Source organism: Equus asinus, chromosome 18 (genome assembly GCF_041296235.1).
Source record: "Equus asinus isolate D_3611 breed Donkey chromosome 18, EquAss-T2T_v2, whole genome shotgun sequence".
Classification (NCBI taxonomy): Eukaryota; Metazoa; Chordata; class Mammalia; order Perissodactyla; family Equidae; genus Equus; species Equus asinus.
The window spans coordinates 28,935,198-28,960,156 of NC_091807.1; the positions used below are offsets into that span (position 1 = coordinate 28,935,198).

General features: G+C 47.5%; 1 protein-coding gene across 3 annotated transcripts in view; it reads right to left on the reverse strand.

Annotated features, from left to right (window-relative positions):
• The window catches only part of TIAM1 (TIAM Rac1 associated GEF 1), a 359,691-nt gene extending 337,841 nt beyond the window's left edge, over positions 1-21,850 (reverse strand). Inside the window, exon 1 of one of the 3 annotated variants that reach the window (XM_014866485.3) lies at positions 21,686-21,850. The gene's annotated coding sequence lies outside the window, so the exon portion shown is untranslated. The remainder of the gene's footprint in view (positions 1-21,685) is intronic. The other 2 variants (XM_070488754.1, XM_070488753.1) reach the window with 2 other exon arrangements.
• Positions 21,851-24,959: the final 3,109 nt, after the last annotated feature.

Genomic DNA, 24,959 nt, shown 5'->3' on the forward strand with positions numbered 1-24,959 from the left:
ACTGGTTTGGATCCTGGGCACCAACATGGCACCACGTTGAGGCGGCGTCCCACATGCCACAACTAGAGGCACTCACAACTAGAATATACAACTATACATACTGGGGGGATTTGGGGGAGATAAAGCAGAAAGAAAAAAAAAAAGATTGGCAACAGTTGTTAGCTCAGGTGCCAATCTTTAAAAACAACAACAACAACAACAGTAAGTAAGAATAGACTGGAAGGGGAGAAAATGCAGCATAAAATGTTAGGTGCTCACACTTTTTGAGCTCTTAACAGAAGCCAGGCCCGTTGGGAACATCTACAGGAATGAACTCATTTACTCCTCCCAACAGCCCTCCCAGGTCGCTACTATTACTATCCCCAATTGACAGATGGGAAAACTGAGGCACAGAGCAAGGTCAGTCTGTCAGTAAGTGGCCGAGCAGACAATGCAAACCAGGCAGTCGGACTCTGGGTTACTGCCCTCACCACTGCGTCCCTGTGCGGGAGCCTGCTGTGTTTGCGAATTTGTGAGTGAAGGCTGCAACCTGAACCACTGTGGAGGCCGGGAAGGTCATTTAAATGCAAGAACCGTAGAAAGAAGAGAGTCCTGGGCACAGCGGTGGACCCGGCTAGAAGAGCCATCTAGGTGCATCAAATTCAAAGTCACACCTGGTGCTCTTCAATCCAAACACAGGGGCCCCGTTGGCAGTTGCCCATCCGCGTCCACCTCGGGGTTGACTGGGCCAGGCTGGGGTGAGTGACAGGTGAGGCAGAAGAGGTGGAGCAGGGGACACACACCACGCCAAGAAGCTTGGACGTCATCCAGTAAACAAAAGGGAATCTCTGACGTGTTCTAAGCCAGGAGTGACACCATCAGACATGTTTTAGAGGGATGGCTGACCTCCACGGGGAAGATGCCTTGGAGGGTAAAGATGAGATGTCAGAGAGAAGCAGCGAGGCTCAGGACACAGGGCAAGGAGAGGGTGTCAGTTTCCTGGGGATTCCATAACAAAGTACCACAAACTGGATGGCTCAAAACCTGGAATTTTGTTGTCTCACAGTTTTGGAGGTTAGAAATCCAAAATGAAGGTGCCAGCAAGGCTGCGCTCCCCCTAGAGGCTCTGGAGGAGGATCTTCCTTGTCTCTTTCAGCCCCTGGGGGCTCCCGCAATCCACAGCCTGTACGTACCCCACTCCAGTTTCTGCCCCCATCATCACAGCCTTCTCCCCTTGTGTCTGCGTCTCCGGATCGGAAATCACTGGATTTAGGGCCCACCCTAATCCACTATGACCTCCTCTTAACAATTTATATCTGCGAAGACTCTATTTCCAAATAAGGTGACATTCGGAGCTCCCAGTGGACTTGAGTTTTGGGGGGACACTACTCAACCCGCTACACAGGGCCTGAACCATGGTGGGTAATAGGACTGAAGCCGAGGGACCGAGGGAGGTTACACAGCAAGGCGTAGGGCAGGGAGGAGGGGGTGCCATCTTTTGAAAAAGAAAATTGCAAAAATTAGAATACACACCTGTGTTTATCTATACCAATACTGCAAGGATTCTCGGGAAACCAAGAAAAGGAGTTCCCTGAGGGTGTAGACAGAATGGGGTTAATAAGGAGAGGGTGAGAACAAGACTTCTTCATGTGGACTTTATTAGATAGCTTCTATCTTGCAACCACGTAAAGGCAAAACTGATGGAAAACGATTGATGAAAAATGATTCCTTTATAATCAAGGACAACAACTGATCAATGGTGCCAGAAATCAAGATTGGGTTGCCCTAAAAGGAAAGGGGCACAGGGGAGGTTTCTGGGGTCTCCACATGTTCTGGTTCTGAATCTGAGTGCTGGTTACATGGGTGTGTTGTTTGTAAGAATTCATTAAGCTATAGACTTAGAATCATGTACACTCTTCTATATGCACGTTGTATTTCAATTTCAATTTTTTTTTAAAGATTTGCACCTGAGCTAATAACTGTTGCCAATCTTTCTTTCTTTCTTTTTTTTCTGCTTTATCTCCCCAAATCCCCCCTGGTACATAGTTGTATATCTTGGTTGCATGTCCTTCTAGTTGTGGCATGTGGGACGCCGCCTCAACATGGCCTGATGAGCGGTGCCATGTCCGCGCCCAGGATTTGAACCAGCGAAACCCTGGGCCACTGCAGCAGAGCCTGCGAACCTAACCACTCGGCCACAGGGCCGGCCCCTCAATATTTTTTTAAATAAAGATACATACATATATTTAAATAAGGAGACATATATATATATACACATACACAAATGTTGGTAAATAGCTTCCTATCTGTAAAATGGGGATAATATTGCTCTGTCTACAGCAAAGATCTCCTGCCTGACGAGGCCAATAATTCTAAAGGAGATGACACAGAATGCCATCACCATGCAAGTTTAAAGTCATGCAATTTCACAGAACAAAGTCCACGTAACATGCTTTAAAAGATCATCTTTTTTCCCAAAAGTAACGTGGAGACAACAACGCGTTGATTCGTGCTTTGTTCAAAAGAGATTTGGGCCCCCCTCGTCAAAGGCTGAAACTTTAGCTGCAAGCAAGGGGGAGGTGGGTCCCTGAAAATATTTTTATGCTTTTCTCACTGAAACAAAACACCAAAAATGGATTTTCCATAAGAAGTAGCCGGAGGAGGGGGAGGCTGCACACGTGACTGCTGCACGGTCGCCCGTTCCAGCCACCTACCAAGCCCCTCCCCGTAATGGAAACACCAGATTTAAACAGGTGTCGTAACAGTCAAAGGGCCCCATAAATGGGAAACCCAGAAGGCCTCGCGGAGCGGGACAGCTGGTGCGAGAGTAAGGGTTACGGACCTGAGCGGTCCCCAGACTTCCGGAGTCTGCTATACTTTACCTCACACACACTTAAACATCCATTTGCCTCCCGGAGCACACACACACCACATATATAAAACCTCTCAACAGGAAATTTCTTCCACTCTTAAACGGTCTCGCCTAAAGAAAATACCTTTGACTGAGGACTCTCAGCTATTGGATTGCATTAATTGAGAGGAGGAAAGAGAAAGGGCTGGTTATTCCACAATAAACAGTCTGCTCAGGCAGGCGGGGCACGCGGGCACACTGGCCTGCTCAGGAGAGGGATATGAAATGAGAAGGGTGGAAATGAGCGGCCTTGAACGAGGCAGAATATTTGGGGCGGGTGGGGATCAGTCGATCCCAGCCCCCATAAAAACACAGCTGCTGTCATCAGCTGATGAGCGTTGGATTTTGTGGATCCAGGTTGTGTGGCCTTGCTCACGTCATCTACTCTCTCTGCTTCCCCACTTTCTCATCTGTAAAATGGGATAACAATACCCACCTTGCAAGGATTTTTTAATGATAATGTGTAAAGTAGCGAAAACACCCAGCACCAAGGAGAGGATCCATAAACGGTGGCCAGTATAACGGTCATTGTCATAAACATCATTTATAAAAGTATTAATGGGGCTGGCCCCATGGCCCAGTGATTAAGTTCACTGTGCTCTGCTTCAGCAGCCTGGGTTCGTTTCCCAGGCATGGACCCATACCGCTCGTCTATCAGTGGCCATGCTGTGATGGGAGCTCACAAACAAAAAGAGGAAGAATAGCACTGGATCTTAGCTCAGGGCAAATCTTCCTCAGCAAAAAAAAAAACATGAATGATTTACTTGTAAAAAAATGACACCTCATGCTTTGCCCAGAAGAAAGAATAAAGCGAAGGATACCATTTGATCTGCAAGTCTCATTAAGAAAAGTTCAATAAGAAAAGTGTCAAAGGGGCTGCAATAAGACATTGAAAATGAAGAGGTCGGAAGATGGAGATAAATGGAACCATTTTCCTGTATTCGTTGGCTAGGGCTGTCATAACAAAATACCACACACTGCGAGGGGTAAACAACAGAAATTTATCTTCTCACTCTTCTGGAGACTGAAGTCTGAGATCAAGGTGCCAGCAGATGGTTTCTGCTGAGGTCTCCCTCCTTGGCTTGTAGACAGCTGCCTTCCCACTGTGGCCTCACGTGGTCTTTCCTCGGTGGTCCAGCATTCCTGGTGGCTCTCTGTATGTCCCAATTTCCTCGTCTTTTAAGGACACCAGTCAGGCTGGATTAGGGCCCAGCCTAATGCCTCGTTTTAACTTACTCACCTCTTTTAAGGCCCCGTCTCCAAATGCAGTCACAGATTCTGAGGTCCTGTGGATTAGGGCCTCAACGTATGAAGTTTGGGGGACACAATACAGCCCCTGACACTTCCCAACACCAAAATTTGAAATGCTGAATTGGGTGTTCACAGAACACGCCGCCTTAGGGCAGGGTGGCGTCGGTGGGAGGAAGTTTCAGGAAGGCAGACGTCCACTGCCTGCAGGGAGCAGTCTTCTGACAATTTGCTTGCTCAACCAAGGACAAGGCTGTGCGGGGTCAGCCTCCTCAGATGCCTTTCGTACCTTCCTTTGGAGTTAACAAAGGCCAGCCCGCACATCTCTCATGTCACCCCTACAACCTGGAAGGGGGCACAGCTCTGGCGTCACTCCATTGAGGGACCAGAGAGGGCCAGCCTCAGAAAGGGCAAGTGACTTGGTCAATGCCAGGACCAGAACCAGACCTTCCGACACTGGGTCTCTGTTCTTCCCTCAGCTCCATAATGGGAACCACAACAAAGGCTCAGGTGACATTCCCCAGCCAGTGTGTCACAGAGACAATTCCTGGGTTGAAAAGGCCTTATCTATCAAGCCTTCCAACTCTAAAATCCCAGTCTAGAGGCAATCAGAGGAGAAGGGCAGAGGATGGTGGGGAGAGACTCCTGAGGAATGACTCAAGGGTGACACGGCCTTCTCAAAACCAGCCGCCAGCCAACTCCATGACATTCTGGAAAAGGCAAAACTACAGAGACAGGAAAAAAAATCAGTGGCTGCCAGGGGTTAGTGGGGAAGGGGAGATGAACAGGCAGAGCACAGAGGATTTTTAGGGCAGTAAAACTGCTCTGTCTGATACCATAATGGCGGATACATGTAGCGTACCTTTGACCAACACACAGAATGAACAGCACCAAGAGTGAACTCTAAGGTAACTATGGACTCTGGGTGACAATGACGTGTCAGTGTAGGTTCATTGATGGTAACAAATGCACCACTCTGGTGGGGATGCTGACAGTGGGGGAGGCTGTGCCTGTGTGGGGACAGGGGTATATGGGAAATCTCTGTACTTTCTTTCTTTCTTTTTTTATTGCGGTAACATTGGTTTATATTATATAAATTTCAGGTGTATATCATTATATTTTGATTTCTGTGTAGACTACATTGTGTTCACCACCCAAAGACTAATTACGATCCATCACCACACACGTGTGCCCCGTCACCCCTTTCACCTCCCTCCCTCCCCCATTCCTCTGGTAACCACCAATCTAATCTCTGTATCTATATACTTGTTTGTTGCTGTTCTTGTTGTTTTTATCTTCTACTTAAGAGTGACATCATACGGTATTTCTTTCTCCCTCTGACTTATTTCGCTTAGCCTAACACCCTCAAGGTCCATCCATGTTGTCGCAATTGGCAAGATTTCATCTTTTTTATGGCTGAGTAGTATTCCATTGTGTATATATACAGCTTCCGTATCCATTCCTCCCTTGACGGGCACTTAGGTTGTTTCCAACTCTTACCTATTATGAATGACACCACACTGAACATAGGGGTGCATGTATCTTTACGCATTCGTCTTTTCATGTTCTTTGGATAAATATCCAGCAGTGCAACAGCTGGATCGTATGGTCGTTCTGTTCTTAATTTTTTAAGGACTCTCCATACTGTTTTCCATAGAGCCTGCACCAGTTTGCATTCCCACCAGCAGTATATGAGAGGGAACTCTCTGTACTTTCTGACCAATTTTGATGTGAACCTAAACCTGCTCAAAAAAATATTACATCTCTTAACAGAAAACAAAAAACAGTCACAATAGGTCATCTACAACCATTTCCCCAGAATCAGAACTCTTAATGTTGCAACCCATTCACCTTTTAAACTTCTGGTTCCTAAAATCAGACATAGGACGTGGAACAGTGGAAGCTAGAAAGGTCCTCAGAAATAATTTGTTCTACCCTCACCGTCTCATAGATGAGGAGTCCAAAAAAAAGCTGTTCCTCGTTTTATTTCATTTATTTGTTTTGTTCCAGGATATGTTAAGGATTTAAGACATAAGCCAACGATAGTGTCTTCTAAAAGCTTAAAGTTCAAAACAATAAACACAAAAAGTTCAGTCTACCTGAAAAGCAAAGAAAGAGGTATTCAGCTAACAGTAACAAAATTAAGTGAAATGAGTAAGACCTAGAGCTGGTGAGGCTGTGACGAGTCCAGTATACTCACACACATGAACTGACCAAGACTTCTGGAAGGCAGTTTGGCAATTCAAATCAACAGCCATTTTTTCTTTTTTTTTTTTTAAGACTGGCACCTGAGCTAACATCTGTTACCAATCTTCCTTTTTATTTTTTCCCCTTCTTCTCCACAAAGCCCCCCAGTGCACAGCTGTATAGTCTAGCTGTAGGTCCTTCGAGTTCTTCTATGTGGGACACCACCTCAGCATGGCCTGATGAGCGATGCTAGGTCCACACCCAGCATCAGACCTGGTGAAACCCTGGGCCACCAGAGTGGAGCACGCGGACTTAACCACTCAGCCACGGGGCTGGCCCCAACAGCCATTTTTTTAATGTCATATTTAATACAGATTACTGTATCCTGGGAATTAATCGTAAGAAAAATAAGTTTTAAAAAAGGAAAGAAAAAAAGCAACGTGTACATAAAGAACTTCAAGTGAATTTTAAAATAGTGATTGAAAAAGAACATGACGTAAACATTCAATTGCAGGAGAATGGTTAAGTAAATGATGAGCTAGTTAAATGTGTGACCATCATAAATCACAAGTATGGGGACAATGTGGCTAAATGACATGTGTTGGGCCGGCCCAGTGGCACAGCGGTTAAGTTCACATGTTCTGTTTCCACGGCCCAGGGTTCACCAGTTCGGATCCCAGGTACGGACATGGCACCGCTTGTCAAGCCATGCTGTGGCAGGCGTCCCACATAGAAAGTAGAGGAAGATGGGCACAGATGTTAGCTCAGGGCCAGTCTTCCTCAACAACAAAAAAAGAGGAGGAGTGGTGGCAGATGTTAGCTCAAGGCAAATCTTCCACAAATTAAATAAATAAATGGCACGTGTTGATGATGATGCAATGTTATGTGAAAAGAAACAAAACACAAAGCTGTATCTATGCAAGAATTACAAATATGTAAAAAGAATAGGAAAATTATGGATAAGAAGGAACAGAGAAAACCAAAAGCAACCAACGTGTTCCCACAGTAAGAATGTAGGAGAACGTCTCCTTTTAAATGTACTTCACTGTTCTTACAACAATCATGCAGTAAATAAAAATACATTTTAAAACGTAAGCTGGTGCATTTGGAGCACAAAGTCCCTTTAGAAGCCACATGCTTAACCAGCTCTACCTGGCGTCCAGGCCCAGCAAAACAGTTTGCGAATGCCAAAGCAGAGGCCCGGACCCTTATCAGATCTCAGTCAGCAATTTGCTCACTCTCCCGAGAACCAGTGGCCTTCATTCCTCCCTGTGAGGTCAAGTGCAACGAATGCTATGCCCTCAACCCAACACCCTCCATGTGCTACGAGCCATTCTCCAAGGTACCCCCTCCATGAAGATACCCCTCCCCATTCTTTGGCTGGCTCCCTACTTGTATTGTGGGATATGTGGGATGGTCTCACATCCCTGCCAAGGGGCATTCTCCTGAGATCGCTAATTCTACCTGACTCCATCCCTCACTACCACCCTCAGGATCTTCCATTAGCAGACTTTCAGTATGCAGGCACAAATTCTTCCCCATCCAACTCCAGGCTGGGTCCTGGGCTGCTCAGCCCCAAGGCCCCGTGACCCTTAACAAAGCCCAGGTCCAGAGCCCACCTTGAAATCAAAGGCATCTGGGTGCAATGCTCTTGGACTTTTTCTTTGCTTTCTGGTTTCTGTTTATCTGCTGGTTCCACCCGCTTGCTTGGGTGCTTGTTCACTGCTATGAACTAAAGGTTTGTGCCCCAAAAATTCATGTGGAGAAGCCCTAATCCCCAGTGAGATGGTTTTCGGATGTGGGGGTCTCTGTGAGGTAATTAGGTTTAGAAGAGGTCATGAGGGTAGAGCCCCCATGATGGGATTAGTGTCCTTATAAAAAGAGGACAAGACACGAGATCGCTCTCTGTGTGTGCATGTGCCAAGGACAGGCCATGTGAAGACATAACCAGGAGGACAGCCCTCACCAAGAACTTGACTATGCTGGGACCCTGATCTTGGGCCTTCCAGACTCCAGACCTGAGGAATAAATGTTTGTTGTTTAAGCCCCCCAGTCTATGATATTTCGTTATGGCAGCCCAAACTAAGACACCCATCCACCCAGCTTCCCCTCAGAGTGCATGCTCCCTAGTTTTGGCTCCTACCATAGCGTCAGATTCATCCTGGCTGAAGACTGCTCACCAACAACTAAGAGACACCTTCCTCTTGCCAGCAGGTCCTTAGGGAATTTTCCTGTCTCTAGTCTCTCCTGAGTACAGACCTTTTTTACCTTGGGCTTCTCATCTCTTAGCTTCCACCCTCCACAGCCCCCCATCTTGGCAATGACCCGTGCACCAGCCATATACACTGAGTGCTGACGTTGCCAGTTGAGGGCAAGTTTATCCTAACACATCAAGCTCCTCCACAGTGAGGTCATGGGCAAAGCCAGGATAAATTTGGCTGAGACCCTGCCCACAAAGAGTCTGCAGTCTAGGAAAAGAGTTCTCTGAGACAGACTATGACAACATACCTAATAGAGCCATTAAACATTAGGACAGCAAGGAACCTGCATGAAGACGGCAGATTTCAACCAGACCTAGAAGAAGAAGTAGATTTTGACATGCAAAAATGGAACAGTCCAGATCTAGAGACAGTGTGAGCAAAAAAATAGAGGACAGCATATTCCCCAGAGCAAAAGGAACTCCTGTTTCACTGGCTCAAAGCGTTTGAGAAAGAGTCCTGAGAGATGAAATGGGAAAGCAGAGTTGGGACCAAAAGGCTAGATAGAGCCTTTGAAAGTTTCAAACACATGCTGATGGGTCAGAGTTAAGCTTTAGGAAAATCAAATCTCTTAGGAGTAAATACACATCCACATTACACGTCCTGACCGATTTAACCAGGCAGTTTAATGGAGCATTTGGACACTCTTGTGGGTTGATGTGTGTCCCCCAAAAAGATATGTTTAAGTCCTAACCCCTATTACCTATGAATGTGACCTTATTTGGAAATTGGATCTTTGCAAATACAACCAAGTTAAAGTGAGGTCACATTGGTAAGGGTAGACCCTACATCCAATAGCTGGTGTCTTTATAAGCAAAAGGAGGAGATTTAGAAACAGACACACAGTCACAAGAGAAGACAACCGCCGTGTGGAAAAGGAGGCTGAGACTGGAGTAATACTGTCACAAGCCCAGGAATGTGCAGAGCCAGCAGAAGCTGGAAAAGGCAAGAAAAGATTCTTCCCTCCAGCCTTTGGAGGGAGTATGGCCCTGCCGACACCTTGATTTTGGACTTCCAGCATCCAGAACTAAGGGAGAATAAATTTTTATCATCTCAGGCTACCCAGTTTGAGATAGCTCTTACAGCAGCCCTAGGAAACTAATGCAGACATGAATTAAGCTTGACTTGAAAATCATCAATGCTTTAAGACCTTCGGAGAAGATGGGATAGTTCATGGAGGAGGAGGGGATCCTAGAGAAAGGATACAACCATGACTGGAATTGTGGATGTAAGATGTCTAAAGGGAAAGAGGTATACAGAGGGGGATAGAGTCAACCCTCCAAGGTCAACAACTTTCTGATGACTGAGGGTCTTAGTTCAATCCTAGCCTGAAAGGATCCATCAACAATGGGGCTAATCCTTCCAATCACTGGGCTTCTTGGCTGCCCCCATGGGCTTTCTCATCTTTGTTCATTTCAACCAGAATCCACACATTCCTCATTCTTCCCATGGTCCTTATTGTTGAGAAGAGCACTTTGCTATTAGCCACCATGTGTAAATGGACCATAAAACAAAAAAACAGGACTTGGGAAACTTAAGTTTCACTAGTCACCACCTACCCAAAGATGAATGTGTACTTAGTTACCACAATTTTTCTGATTAGAAAATTAACCCCTACTCATTGTAAAATCTTTCAAAATTAGAGAAAACTATGCATAGGAAAATAAAAATACCTCAATCTCAACACTAAAAGATACTTATTGTTGCTCTTTTGGCTCTATTTACTATTGATACTTGACATAATTAAGAGAAATACTTTATAATTAAAGGAAAAAATCTGAAGATGAGATATTTGGGAAGAATCACTCAGACCTAGAAAATGGAAAGAAAAAAAACCAGAATGCCCGAGAAAAATGGAGAGGGGTGAGCCCAGGTATTCCAAGGGCATTAACCATTTTAACACTGCAAGAGGTCAGAGAGATTTTATTCATTCAAAGGAGGAAATTCAAAGATAGGAATCTCATACATCCTAAAGTCAGCTGCAAACACTCAGGGCATTAAACTAGTAAACCTGACTCATGTCCTAATTAAGCTTCCCGTTTCAGAACTCCACAAAGTAACTTTTCCAAGCTAGAAAAACGGTACCTTAATATTTCCTAGAAAGAGCTCCATTTTTTCCCAAGTCATCGTTTTCTAGCAACCGTAACACAGCAACCAAGACTGTATCTTATGCCCTTGGAACCTGTCTCCCCAAACCCCTGTAAATCTTGGCTGTCTCGCCTGTGGCCTGGGCCCCAGAATGTTGGAGGAGCTGGCTCCGTGTGCATAATAAAGATAAAGTCCGGGCCCTCTACATTGCTAGTTGCCAGTTGCCAGTTGCTAGGAGGCCCATAAATTCACTTTTTCTGACTTGGATGGGATTCAGAACTGCTGTATCACAGGCCCAGAAGACATGGATTCTTGCAATTAAAATTCAGAGGCTGTCCTCCAGAAATAATTTTAGCCCTCCTCACTCTAAGCAGCTACCTTAACTAGTCCTGGTTTGCGTTAACTAGTCCTGGTTTGCATTAACTAGTCCTGATTTAAAGACCAGGCCATTCATTTAGATTTCTAAAGTCTTCGGCAAGAAGAATCCAGGCTCCTAATATTAACCTGCAACTTTCACAAATAAAGTCCATCTGGTTCTGACTCCATTTCCTCAAAGAAAGAGAGTCATTTGGGGGGTTTTGAACTGATCTGAAACCATGCAACAGGCTCCCACAAACCTTTTTTTTTAAGGTAACTTGAATGGTTTGATACTGGTGAGGGTTTACAGGGCTAAGATTGTAGGCAGATTCAATCCCCAAGTTAAAGTAATTAACTGTCAGGGGGAAGAAACCACAGGGCGAATTTTTTCAATCTATTTTAAAATAATTAGATTGTTAAACTGTTTAGTTAAGTGAAACTCATCGTTATGAGGTTTTAATTTTTTTAAATTACAATGAAATGTTAAAGTTCAATTGATCTAATTGTAGAAATGATTATTTCTAATCACAGAGATGTCAAGATGAGATAATTATTCCAACATTCATAAAACTTTCCTAAAATGTCACAGTAGATCTTGCATCGCACTTAGAATATTTTATCTGAAAATATTTTTAGCACTCTACAAACTGCTTAAGAGGAGTAACATTATAACGATCAGTCTGCAAATATTTTTCCTTGCAAAATATTAACCACAGCAGTTTTGAGGGCTAAGCATGAGTCTTTCACAATATATTTATTAGCAAAATCCTGAAATCATTATAGGGGCGAAATTGCTCAAACACTGAGAAGCCCAAAACATCTGAAACTGTCCGATTTTTTAAATTTTCGATCCTAAAAAGGATACTTTATTAATTTAATTCCACCTAAAATAATAACCAAAATTTTTTAAATAACCAAAATAAGCTGATGCCTCAGATTATGATTATTAATCTGATAGCTCACTTCCAAATATCCAGAAAACATAAGATCCTTTCTTAAGTAAAGAAGTTGAAATCTGAGATCTCTAATGGCATTTGCGTCTTTTGAATGCAGGGTCTCTAAACCTCTGCGCTATAGACTATGGACCAGATAATTCTTTGCTCTGGGGGGGACTGTGCTGTGCATGGCAGGGTGTTAGAACATCACTGGCCTCTACCAGCCAGATGCGAAATATCTCCTTGATCTAAATAGATGCCAGCATCACCTCCCCAGTGTGACAACCAATAATGTCCCCAGTCATTGCCAAATGGCACCTGGCAAAGTTGCCCCCAATTAAGAACCTCTGACCTAATATAACACCACAAAAAATATCACCCAGCAGAAATTTAACACCCAAAAGCTGATACCAGAAGATAGTTCACTTTCAAATTACGTTGCAAATATATCTTTCATACAGCTTTGGTAAATAAATAAGATAACCGAGTCATTCAAAGTTTTTTAAATAAACAAAGTATTGCTCTTTTTTTAAAATGTGAAATCAGAACTTTAAGATAAAATGTTTCCAGTGCGCCTTTTCTCAATCTTTAACTTAATTAAGCCATGCCAGAGGAAGCAGAGAAAAGAAAATGTAAAACGAGCGTAGCAACTAGCTACGGGGTGAAAAGTATTGACGGAGTCATAACTAAGCAAACATTCTTTATTGATTTTCAGCTTTCAAAAAGCAAACAATATGCAAAGGATGTCACGAGGAAAGTGAAATGACAACCCACAGAATGGAGAAAAGGTTTGCAAATCATATATCTGATAAGGGATTTGTACCTAGAATACATAAAGAATTCTTACGATTGAATAAACAGATAAACACCCAATTTAAAAATAGGAGGGCCGGCCCAGTGGCGCAGTGGTTAAGTGCGCACATTCTGCTCCGGCGACCCGGGGTTCACCAGTTCAGATCCTGGGTGAGGACATGGCACCGCTTTGCATGCTGTGCTGTGGTAGGTGTCCCACATATAAAGTAGAGGAAGATGGGCACGGATGTTAGCTCAGGGCCAGCCTTCCTCAGCAAAAAGAGGAGGAGTGGCAGCAGTTAGCTCAGGGTTAATCTTCCTCAAAACAGAAAAAAAAAAAATGAGAAAGAATCTGAATAAACAGTTCTCCAAAGAAAATACACAATTAGCCAATGAGCATGAAACGTGAAAAGATGCTCAACATCATTATCTATCAGGAAAATGGAAATCAAAACCACAAAGAGACACCACCTCTCACCCACTAGGATGGCTATAACCAAAAAGACAGATAATAGCAAATGTTGGCAAGAACGTAGAGAAATTGGAATCCTCATACCCTACTGGTGGGAATGTAAAATGGTGCAGCCGCTTTGGAGAACAATGTGGCAGTGCCTCAGAAAGTTAAACACAGACTTACCATAGGCCCTAGCTATTCTGCCCCTAGGTATATACCAAAAAGAATTTAAAGCAAGTATTCAAACAAACATTTGCAAACTAATGTTCATAGCAGTAACTATTCACGATAGCCAAAAGGTGGGACCAACCCAAATGTCCATCAACTGACGAATGAATGAAAGAAATGTGGTCTATCCATACAATGAAACATTATTTGGCAATAAAAAGGAATGAAGTACTGATCCACGCCACAACATGGATGGCCCCTGAAAGCATCATGCTAAGTCAAAGAAGACAGTCCCAAAAGACCACATATTCCATGATGCCATTTATGCGTGATGGCCAGAACAGGCAAATCCATAGAGATGGAAAGGAGATAGAGTAGTGGTTACCCGAGGCTGGAGGGAGAGGTGGGGAAGGAATGTGAGTGATGATGGGTTTCTTTCGGAGGTGATGGAAATGTTCTAAAATTGATTATGGTGATGGTTACGCAACTCTGTAAATATACCAAAAACCATTGAATTGTACACTTTAAAGAAGTGAACTGGAGAGTATGTAAATTATCTCTTAATAAAGCTGTTATAAAAACCAAAACAACCTATAGACAAGGCAAAGAAGACTTAATCATGCTCACGGAAGCCAGTCTTACCAAGCCCGACAGATGACAGAAGCTGGGCCATTACCAGGGAGGAAAGACACATCAGGACACTGATATTCTCACTTTACCAAGGGGAGGTTAAAGGTCACTGTCATCAGTTGTTGGAAGTAAATTAGAGGTCTATGTAAATAACATAAAGATTGAAGAAAAATCAATGTAAGAACTACAAATATAATCATCAAAAATCCGGAGAATGAAGGAAGGCGGTGAGACACAATAGATACGCTTAATTGTCATTTATCATAACAGCGGCATATGCATATTATTTAGAGATATAAAGACAACCACTAAAAACAAAAACCAACTAAAGTCACTGTGTCTGGAGAGTACAGGAGTGGGTGGGAATAAAACACGATGGGGACGGAAGATTGTTGCTTTTCCTAAGCTCATCTGTTCTATGAGTTCGTTAATACCATATGGAATTACTTCGCATATTGTTTTTAGAACCAGATCAAACTTAGCATTACTCAAGTTGAGGAATCTGCATGAAATGAGAATATACTGTATGTCAGAAAACATATTTAACTGGATCATCAACACTGAGTGAAATTGTGATTGAATGGGATGGAGCAAAATTGACTCAAGTTTTTAGCCAAAGACTGTACCCCTCTTAAGACAGCTTGGAAATGTATGTAAGATCCTTGAGAGAACAAGGAACATGGACAAAGCCCCTACCTCTGTACGGCAGGCAGTAAGAATCACCAATAGAAGGTCAAAGCCTCACCATGGCAAGAACATTCTAAAGTTCTTATAACTTTGCAATCCAAAGGACTTTTTTTTTTTTGAGGAAGATTAGCCCTAAGCTAACATCCACCGCCAAGCCTCCCTTTTTTTTTTTTGCTGAGGAAGACTGGCCCTGAGCTAACATCTGTGCCCATCTTGCTCTATTTTTTTTCCCATCTTCTCCCCAAAGCCCCCCAGTACATAGTTGTGTATTTTAGTTGTGGGTCCTTCTATCTGTGGCATGTGGGACACTGCCTCAGCGTGGTTTGATAAGCAGTGCTAGGTCTGCGCCCAGGATTTGAACCAGCAAAACCCTGGGCCACTGAAGCAGAGCGCACAAACCCAACCAACGGGCCACGGAGCCAGCCCCCCAGGGGATATTTTAGATGAAAGAAAATATATGTGGCATTCTCCCTACACAGCAGACCCCAGTTTAAATCCATTTTGAAAGCCAAAAGGTGAACGTAGAGGCCGCTCACCACCAGAACACAGCAGAATCTGCCCCCAGGAAAGTACTCCCCACGGTTATCTAAAACATGAGGGTTACAGCTTTGACACTTGGGACTCAGGATTGTAGCCAAACTGGGGTGCTTTTGAGAATGTCAGGTAGTAGAACTAATAAGGACACCAGGCAACAGGCATGACCAGGAGTGTCCCGGAGTGTCCTGGTGTGCCCAAGAGAGTGTAGGGCCTGACAGGCATGGAAAAGGGGCTGTGTGGCTACCAGGACGCAGGAGGCTACACCACGCTGAATAACTTGCCCTCCACGGCCTCGCTTTCCAAGGATATCCTTGTGTCATGTGAGGAGATGGACATATCCATTTTGCAAAAAGGCAAAAACTATCACGTTACCTCAGTTAGTTGGGTCAGCTCTTATGGAGTCCAGAAAAACCAAAATCCACATAAGAAGGTCATGGCGAGAATAAACCCACAGTTCTGCGTCTCTAAAACACTGCCCGAAAAGCGGGTGGGAACTAGCTAATGGGTTCCTGACTCTCCTAGACTTTCCTGCTGGAAATCTTCATCTCCCAGGAACATGGCCAAGTGCTCTCTGCTCTCTGCTCAGCCCAGGTGATGTGGGTGGGTCAAAAGAGATCTTGTCCCCAGGATCTTAAGAAGCACTGGGGCGGTCAGGCTCAGGGCTGGAATCTCTCCTCCCCTCCCGCCCCCCCCAAAAAACCCAGGAGGCCTCCAACGTGGCAGATAAAAAGGGGAGGCAGAGCAGACCCCCTCCTCAGGGCCCCTCAGACTCACCCTGCAGGCATCAGGCCCACCACCACCCCCTCTTCGGAGCAGCCTTGGGTGGAGCATCCCATCCACGTCCGTGGTCCTGACAGCTCCACAGGGAGGATTCCCAGACTGGTGACTCAGCCTGACCTCCCTCTCCCTCGAGGCTGACTGATGGCTTTCCAGGGCTCATCATCACCTCTGCGGAGGGCAGAGACCAGGAGCAGGAACTAGAATGGATCTGTCTACAAGGCTCGCAGCTCCTGGCCCTGGAGGAGGAACGACGGGCACGCAGGAGAGCGCTCAGCTGGAGGCAGCCACTGCAGTGGCAGCTTCTTTCCGCAGGATATCCCGTCTTCTCTGTGGCCACAGAAAACTGGGTTTGGCGTTTTTAAGGAAAAGCAACTGAATCTCTGTAGCTGAACCTCCCGTCCACTCCCCGCCAATTCCAAGCCCAGATTGGGCCCCTCAGTCCACTGTCTCCCAACCACACATTTGCTCACACACCTGTGTACTCACCTGTACACTAATCCAGTGGCACTTAATAAAATCATGCTCCATGGGGACAGAAGCTGGAATTAAATAATGCAGGCGGTCTTATTTTTTTTTTAAAGCAAAGACACTCCCCAATCCCTTTTATTTCTCCTCCTTCATGAAGTCAAAGTGACCCCGGCCAGAAAATGTGCGGAATCTTTCATAACACACTTCAGTTTTGCTGGGCTCCAAAATGCTAGGATCCCGCTTGCCTCCAACTACCTCGAAATCTCCCTTGACAGACAGATACTCTGTGACAGCACCAAGATGCAAAGGGCCTTGACCCATTCTGAACAGGAGGATGCGCCCGGCTGAAAGAGCCTTCATCCCACAGAGTTCCTCAATGAATGATCGCTCTGTTTAACATCCTTTGAATGCACACAATGGACCGGCTCTTATATCATGCCCGTATTGTGGACCCCACTGGTTTCAATGAACTGAGACCCCTCCTGCAGCAGAATACAAGTCTCTCAGCTCAGCCTCGGCACAACTAGAGAAGAATCTCCTCACTGAGCAAGAGAGCTCCAAGGTCTTCTAGAAAAATCTCACACAAGCACGGGAGGAATCTCTCCACATCCACAGTCTAGACCTTTATGAATTTCTTAATGAGGCCCCTGGAGACCACAGGGAACAGTGAAAGTCTTATGCTGGAGGGGTGTGGAGGAAGGTGCGGTGGGGGGGTGGGGGGGGGAGGGAAGGTGACAGAAGCGAAAAACCCGCCTATGTACTAACATCTTGTACCTCTTACACTAGAGCATTGTTTTATTTTCAAAACACTCTGTTCCTTGCGAAGCACTACTTTATTTTTGAGTGCCTCCTTTAATAATAAAAGAAAACCTTTAAAGTAAGTGATTTGGCCTACAATGATGAGAGAATTTTTCTAGCACAGGATTATTACTTACATAAAACTGAATATTTAGGGGCTGGCTCCGTGGCTGAATGATTACGGTCACGTGCTCCGCTTCGGCGGCCCAGGGTTTTGCCAGTTCAAATCCTGGGTGTGGACATGGCACCGCATGTCAGGCCATGCTGAGGTGGTGTCCCACATAACTCAACTAGAAGGACCTACAACCTAGAATATACAACTAAGTACTGGGGGAATTTGGAGAGAAAAAGCAGGAAAAAAAAAGAAGACTGGCAACAGTTGTTAGCTCAGGTGCCAATCTTTAAAAAGAAAAGAACTGAATATTTAGAGATGAAATTACCTGAAGTTTGGTATCCTAAAAAACAGAAAAATTTTGCTGGGGCCTTGCAAACCTGTTTTTTCCTGGTCCTTTTTTGAGGGGGGAAGAAAAACCAAAAAGATAGACACACACGCAGAAACATACACTCTATCCGCTTAATTTTTTTTTTCTTGAGAAAGATTAGCCCTGAGCTAACATCTGATGCCAATCCTCCTCTTTTTGCCAAGGAAGACTGGCCCTGAGCTAACATCCATGCCCATCTTCCTCTACTTTACATGTGGGACGCCTACCACAGCATGGTGTGCCAAGCAGTGCCATGTCTGCACCCAGGATCCGAACCAGCGAACCCCAGGCCACGCAAGCAGAACACGCGCACTTAACCACTGAGCCACCAGCCGGTCCCATATCTGATTAATTCAGAAAGGAAAATGTATACGTATATATGCATGTGTGTATATAAACGTGTACACACACACACACACACCCGTGCGTGCACACAAACACACTCATGCCCAGGGAAACAGTGTTTTCGATGCAGGAGTCCAAATGACTGGAGAGATTGAAAATAAGGCTCTTTCTCAACCGCAAGCCTGAACTGTAGGGTTCAGGAATCTCATAGGACTCCGTACATTGCCCCTAGGTACCAAATCCTCTCTCTGCCTTCTCCTCCCCACCCCTCCTGTCCTCTCACACAGGCGAAGCCCCCTGCATCACTGACTTCCAGATGAAGTTTCCATGGGATTCCTAAGCTCTCACCTGCCCTTGGAAATGCAAAGACTTGTTCTGCGCATCTATTAAAAGGCTGTCTCACAGAAATGCTGCTTCTGACAGTAAGCTCCTTGCGGAAAGGAAAGGGCTAAGCGTTAACACGCACGCCCAGGAGGCCATCAGCTCAGCAAAGTTTTTGGGGAGGAATTCCTGCCCGGGCACTCCAGAATGCCCAGGGTTCAGTCAGCTCGCCAGAACTGCAGGAATTTGGCAGGATGGGGGGACACAGGACAGTGCTGCCTTTCCTCTCGGGTTTAGAGGGGGAGCGAGGAGAGCTGCAGGGGGAAAGGAGGAAGCCTTTGTCCCAGCTCTTTGGAAGAGCATTAGAGTGGAGTTAAATTGTCAGCTAATGAGATTTCCTAACCCTGTGCTCCCTTTTAAGTCTAGGCCCCCAACTGATTTGATCCCCAGACAGCAGCAGGGGCAAAGCTGCCTTCAGCATCCCTAAGGGCCAGAGAATTCCCAGAACAAGTGCAGGAAGGCTCAGGATCATTTCTGGGTGTGGAACTTTAAACACGTTATCACATGCATTAATTGCTGTCTAGCAATAACGCTACTGGCCGCGCCGCTTGCAGAAGTCAGCCTCCACTTGGGGCAACCGAGGCAGGGGGAGGTGAGCAGTGTTCCCTGTGGGCTTCCGTGCCCACTGGACAGACTGCAGGTCCCTCACCTAGTTTGTGTTTCTTTGTTTGTTTGTTTGTTTGGGCTGGTAAAGGCCCCAGGGGTCTACATTCAAAGGATGTGTTACTGCACCCAGCTCAATAATTTGCCCCAACAGGCAAAAGAGCATTGAAATAGGAATTTTCCAATAATTCCTTATTCCATAGCCAAGCCTGAGATTGTCTCTTTTAAACTATTTATCTGATTCTGGGTTGTTGAGGAGGTTGTTTTTGCTATTGTTTGTATTTTTCCTGTATGAAACTGGCTTCTCTCTTTGCCTATAGAAAATCAGCAATGCTGAGCTGATGAAGCAGAGGAAAAAACAAGTCAAACACACTGACAGCATTTTGAAGATATTCAGTGAAATCAATTCTCCGCTTCTATCTTCCCTAGTTAGTCAGCAGCCTCCTCCTTAGATTTATTTCTCCTCTATTCAAACATAATTACTTAGCAACTTTGCTGTATACCGCTCCAAGACAACATCCTTGGCAGAGCTCTTTACTGTAGGGGTATCAAAGAGAATATTCTAGAAACCACCCATTTACCAAACTTCTGCTACAAGACACGGCTCAAATTTCACTTCGACCAGGAAGTGTTTCCTCCCTGCCTCCAGGTATCTCTTTGTTCAAACCTCCCTCCACCCTGGGGTAAGCACTTCGCACAACCGCCATTGGCTCCCAGGCCACCACTTGGCACCTGGACAAGTCTCCCTCCTCCAAACCCAGGCCTGGGCCTCGGCATAGCCTTGAGGAAGAAGGAAGGAAGAAGAAACGACTAAAACCTAGTGGAAATCCAAACACATAAAAAGGAACTGTAAGCGATTAGACAAGTATAGTTAAACGTGAGGCCAAGTCAAACAAGCCGTGTTTGAAACTGAGAACAGGAGTCCTTCGCAAGCTTCTTAAAATAAAATAAAAGCTGGGAGACTGAAGAACTGCAGAGAGGGGTTGGAGACACGGGCCGGCCTCTGTAACAGATTCCCTCTCCCAGGGAAACCTTATTCCAGCGTTTCATAGGTGGCATTCGCCACACAAAGGAGTTTATTTATACTGTTGCTTAAAACTCCCCACAAATGGGGTTATTCATTATCCCCACTTTACAGACGCGAAAACTGAGACGCAGGGAGATGAAGTAGCTCGGCGTATATCCCCCAGATTGAGTGACGCTGAGAGGGCATCGGAACCCGGGTTCGTTTGACCTCAGCGCCCAGGCTCTTAAGCTCTGCTCCAGCTCGAACAAAGTGCGCGCCAAGTCAACACGCGCGGGTAACCAGAGCGGGACCGCTCTGCCTCAAGGATGCTCCACAGCTGCTCCGCGGAGCCGCGTGGGTACCACTGAAGCGGGCACGGATTGGCCAGCGTCCCCAAGGGCTCGCGCGCGTCCTTCAAGACTTGCCAACACGCAGGAAAAGGCAGACTCGGAATCAACCTGGGCTGATCCGAGGGCAAGGCCAGAGGATGCTACCGGAAAGGAGGTGAGCATAGCTCGGTCAGCGCCCCGACGGCCGCCAATCTGAGAGGGCCCCTGGCCAGGGCACGGCGCCGCTGGGGGCTGGGGACCTGGGGGCGCCGTGCGCGGCGGCGACTGGGCGCGAAGGCGCCGTCTGGGCGTCTTTTCCCTGCAGCATCTCGCCAGGAGGCCGGGGGAGGGGGCGTCACCTGACAGCACGCACCAACTTCTCCAGGCTCGGAGGGGGCGCGCGGCGGCGGCCTGGGCTGGGGGAGCACAGCGCGCAGCTCTCACCCAATGGCGAGGTCTGTAAACAAAAGCGGGCCCCACGCGGGTCCCCCGCCGGGCGGTGAGCGGCGCCGCGCAGCAGCATCGAGCGGCCAAGCCCACGAGAGGGAGAGGCGGGGTCGAGATCGGCGCGGGGACCCAACGCACAGCCCCCGGGACCCCGCGTCCAGACCCGTCATTGTCTGCGCGCGCGCAAGATGCTGCTTTAAATGCTCCCTCCCAGGTCAGCCGCAGGTCCCCGGCCCTGTGTGCCGCCCCCCAGGCTCTCTGCCCCGTGTGTCCGGCCCCGAGTGCGGCACGGATCGCCAAGGTGAGCGCCCAGGCAGCGTCGCCGAAAACCCAGGCCTGGAGGTGCCCAAGTCAGGGACGGAGATACACACACAGGCACACGCACGCACACGCATGCCCTCCCCGAAGTTGATAAAAATCAGCCGACAAATACAAAGTGCCACCGCCGCCGCAGGTCAGCGCTGACCTCCTGCTGCCGGGAAGACCGAATGCCAACGCCTGGACGCTGTCACTTCCATTTGGCGCCGGGCACCTGGGCGCCTCTGGCTCGTCTCCCTCCTGACTGCTCCCTCGCGCGAGGGATGTCTCCTCTTGCCTCCCCTCGCCAGCTCCCCACCTCCCAAGTGTGTGAACACGAAAACAATACGAGTAAAGCTCAATCGGGGGGAGCTAGGACCCGCCGGGAGCCCCAGTGTGCGGGAGATGGGGGTCAGGACGTGCCCGTCACGGGCAAAGCGGCTCCGGGCATCCTCATCGTCGTCCCTCGGGGCAGCTCTGGCCAGCCGGCCCGGGCCCCCCAGGCCTGCAGTACTCACCCACGACGCTCGTCCCGGATCTCCGCGATGGGGCCGGGGACAATGCGGGGCTGCCGGGCTCCTGAGGCTGCGGGCGCCGAGGCGATCACCGCGCTGCAGAGCTGCGCGCCCGACGGCGGCGGCGCTGCTCGGCCGGGCCGCGCTCCGGCCCGCTTGCGGTCTGCCAATGGGAGGTGTCAGGGTGCCTCCGCCGGCGGCCTCGGGGGCGGGGCCGCGGGAGCCCGTGGGAAACCGAACTCCGATTGGGCCGCCTGACAATCGCTCCGCCTCCGGCCGGCCAATCAAAGACGGCGGATACAGGAGCGGGGCGTTCGGAGTTGGGCTGGAGAGCGACAACAGGCGCACGCTGGGTACCCGGGCTGCATCCCGGCTTGGCGCGCGCGGCTGGAGGGATGCGGGCGCTGGGCGCTCCGGCGCTGCCTTCCCACGAGGCTCCGGCGGCCAGGCTAGGGAGAGAGGGGGAAAGCAGAGGAGGCGCGGCTGGCCGGGCATCGGTGCGGGAGCTCCTAACAAAGCAGCTTTGGGAGGGCCGAGCGGCCTCCGCCTCCTCCCGCAATAGGTCCGCGAAGCTGCCTGTCACCCTGCATAGGTGGAGGTGGCCAATGACGTACAGAGAAGGAGCTCGAGTTGGCGCGCGCGCGCGGCTCGGCATCGGTGGGATTGGTCGGAGGTAAAGGATTTTCCTGCCACCTAAGGCAGAGAGGAAAGGGGAACGGAACGGGGGAGGGGAAGAGCCAAAATACGTTGTACCTGCGACACGTGGTGTGGCTTGGAAGGCGTGTGCCTGCTTCCAGAGGGAGACGAGAACTTTTTTGCTAGAGAAAAAAAACCCTCACGTAATCCCTCCCTGTGGATGCTAGGGGATGTTAGCGCTAACCAGGCGCCAGGTAGGGCACGGTGGCCTTAACCGAGTCCTGGGGGGTCCAGGACGCACCGGTTAACTCACCTTGCCCGGCTAGTGAACCTGCAATCACAGCGTGGGCTCGGGCCTCACATTCATCTACTGGGGCAGAGTACCTGACTCGGGCACGGTTCGCACAGACCTCCTGGTCTCTTCTGTAAAATGCGGAAACGAGGTTTGCCGTTTACCTTTCGCGAAGTCGTGAGGGACACGGAAACCGGGACGCTGATTGTGGAGACTCAAACGAAAGCTCGTCCCCACACCGGGCAGTGCTTCCTCCTCACTTTAAAAGCTTTGGACTTCGCCGTTGTGAACAAAGGCTGCGGGGAATATTCGTTACAACAGATGCGGTGGCCGCGTTCGCCCTGAGGAAGGCCAGCGCTCCCACCCCCACCCCCACCTCGTGGTTATCTGGTCGAAAACAAGGAATTCCCTGTGTCAGAGAGTAAACCTAAACTGGAAAATTAAAAGTCATCCTTGACTTCTCCCTCCTCCTCCTCCTCCCCTCTATTCCTGCCAACCTCCCCAATCCATGCCCTCCTCCTGGTCCTCTCTCACTAGGCCACATCAAAGACTTCCCATGTCTTTCTACCCCAGGCCTTGCCTCCTGAAATCTATTCTCCACTTGGCAGAAAAGTCTCATTTTGCTGACTCCCCTCTGGATCTCTTCCCTTTGCCCAGAGTACCCCCGCCCCCATGCTTTCCTTTCACTCGACTGCTTCTTACCCATTCTTCGGATCCCAACTTCGCAGGCAGGGCATTGATGCAGTAGAAGTTTGCTGAACTCCGGCTGTGCAGCAGACAGTCTTGTGGGAGCATCTGTATCCAGTCGAGGTTAGATACCCACATCCCCCATCCCCAGTGCTCCCATGTGTTACAACGGGGCTGAAATTGCCCGTTAATTGTGCTCTCCCCCCACCACCACAGCACTCCATTGCATCCGGAATCTTATCTGCCTTGTATCTGCTGTGTCCCAGTGCCTAGCATAGTACTTGGCACATTTGGGGCTCTCAAAAATACTTAATCAATGAACTATAGAGGAGCTGTAATGAGAGACGAGCTTTGAAGATCTGAAGTGCTTCTGAAACATCAGTTTGAGAAGAATGGTTGGGATAGTAGATCTCAGAGTGATAGGCCCACCAGGTCCTGTGATGGGTGTTACAGGGAAGTTTCTGAGTGAAGTTTGAGAGATTTTCCAAAAGACACCCTTTCAAAAGACTGCCTTTATATCAGCCATTACCTTGCCCAAGCCTCTCAAGGGAGAATCCTTCCTTTGTGAAGCTTTTCATCCCAGGAGAAAGAGCAATGTCTTACAAGTTCTTAACCTGTTACAAGCTACCATCTTAGAAGGGGAATATAATATATATATATTGGAAGGGGAACATATCCATATATGTGTGTGTGTATATATATACGTACATATATACATATATATGTGAAAATTAGCAGACGGTTTCCGCCTAAGGATGTTCAGAAATACGTTTGGCTATGCTCTGGAATCAGGCTGCCTAGTTTCAAATCAGCCTTGTCATTTTCTAGCTGTGACCTTGGGCAAATTATTTCAGACCTCTGTGCCTCAGTTTCTCCATCTATATAATTGATATGATAATAGTGCCCACCGCATAGGGTTGGTATGAAGATGAATGAGTTAATATTAATAATGTGCTTAGAAGAGTGCCTGGCACATGGCATTATGGCATTAAATAATGTTTACTAGGGGCTGGCCCCATGGCATAGTGGTTGAGTTTGGCGCGCTCCACTTCAGGGGCCAGGGTTCCCAGGTTCGGATCCTGGGTGCAGACCTGCACCGCTTGTCAGCCATGCTGTGGTAGCAACCCACATGTAAACTAGAGGAAGGTTGGCAACAGATGTTAGCTCAGGGTAAATCTTCCTCAGGAAAAAAAAATCAAAGAAGGTTTAAAGAAAAATAAAAAAGAGAAAAGAAAAAAGAATGTTTGCTAAATAAATAAACATCTTCCACTGGAGACATGAGTGGTGGGGCTTGCTGAGGCCTCCCGTGTTAGTGGCAGGTTACTAAAGGCTTTCCTGGAGGTGAGTGGATGGATCTCTTTCCTGCCTCAGCAGGACTGCTGCCATCATGGCCATCCTGTTAAAGAGGTAACATTATTGCAAGGTGAGTCGGATGAATCCTCAGAGTGGCCATGAGCCTAGCCCGTTCTGCTAAGAGATCTGAAAAGCAGTTAAGAGTCAGAACTCTGGAGCTGGACTGGCTGGTTTGAGTCCCAGGGCCACCTCCTTCCAGCTCTAGAGCCTTAAGCAGGTTACTTAATCTTTCATAAACCTCACTTTCTCATTCTATAAAATAGAAGTAATACTGCTTAAGCCATGAGGATATAGAGGGGATTAAAAAGG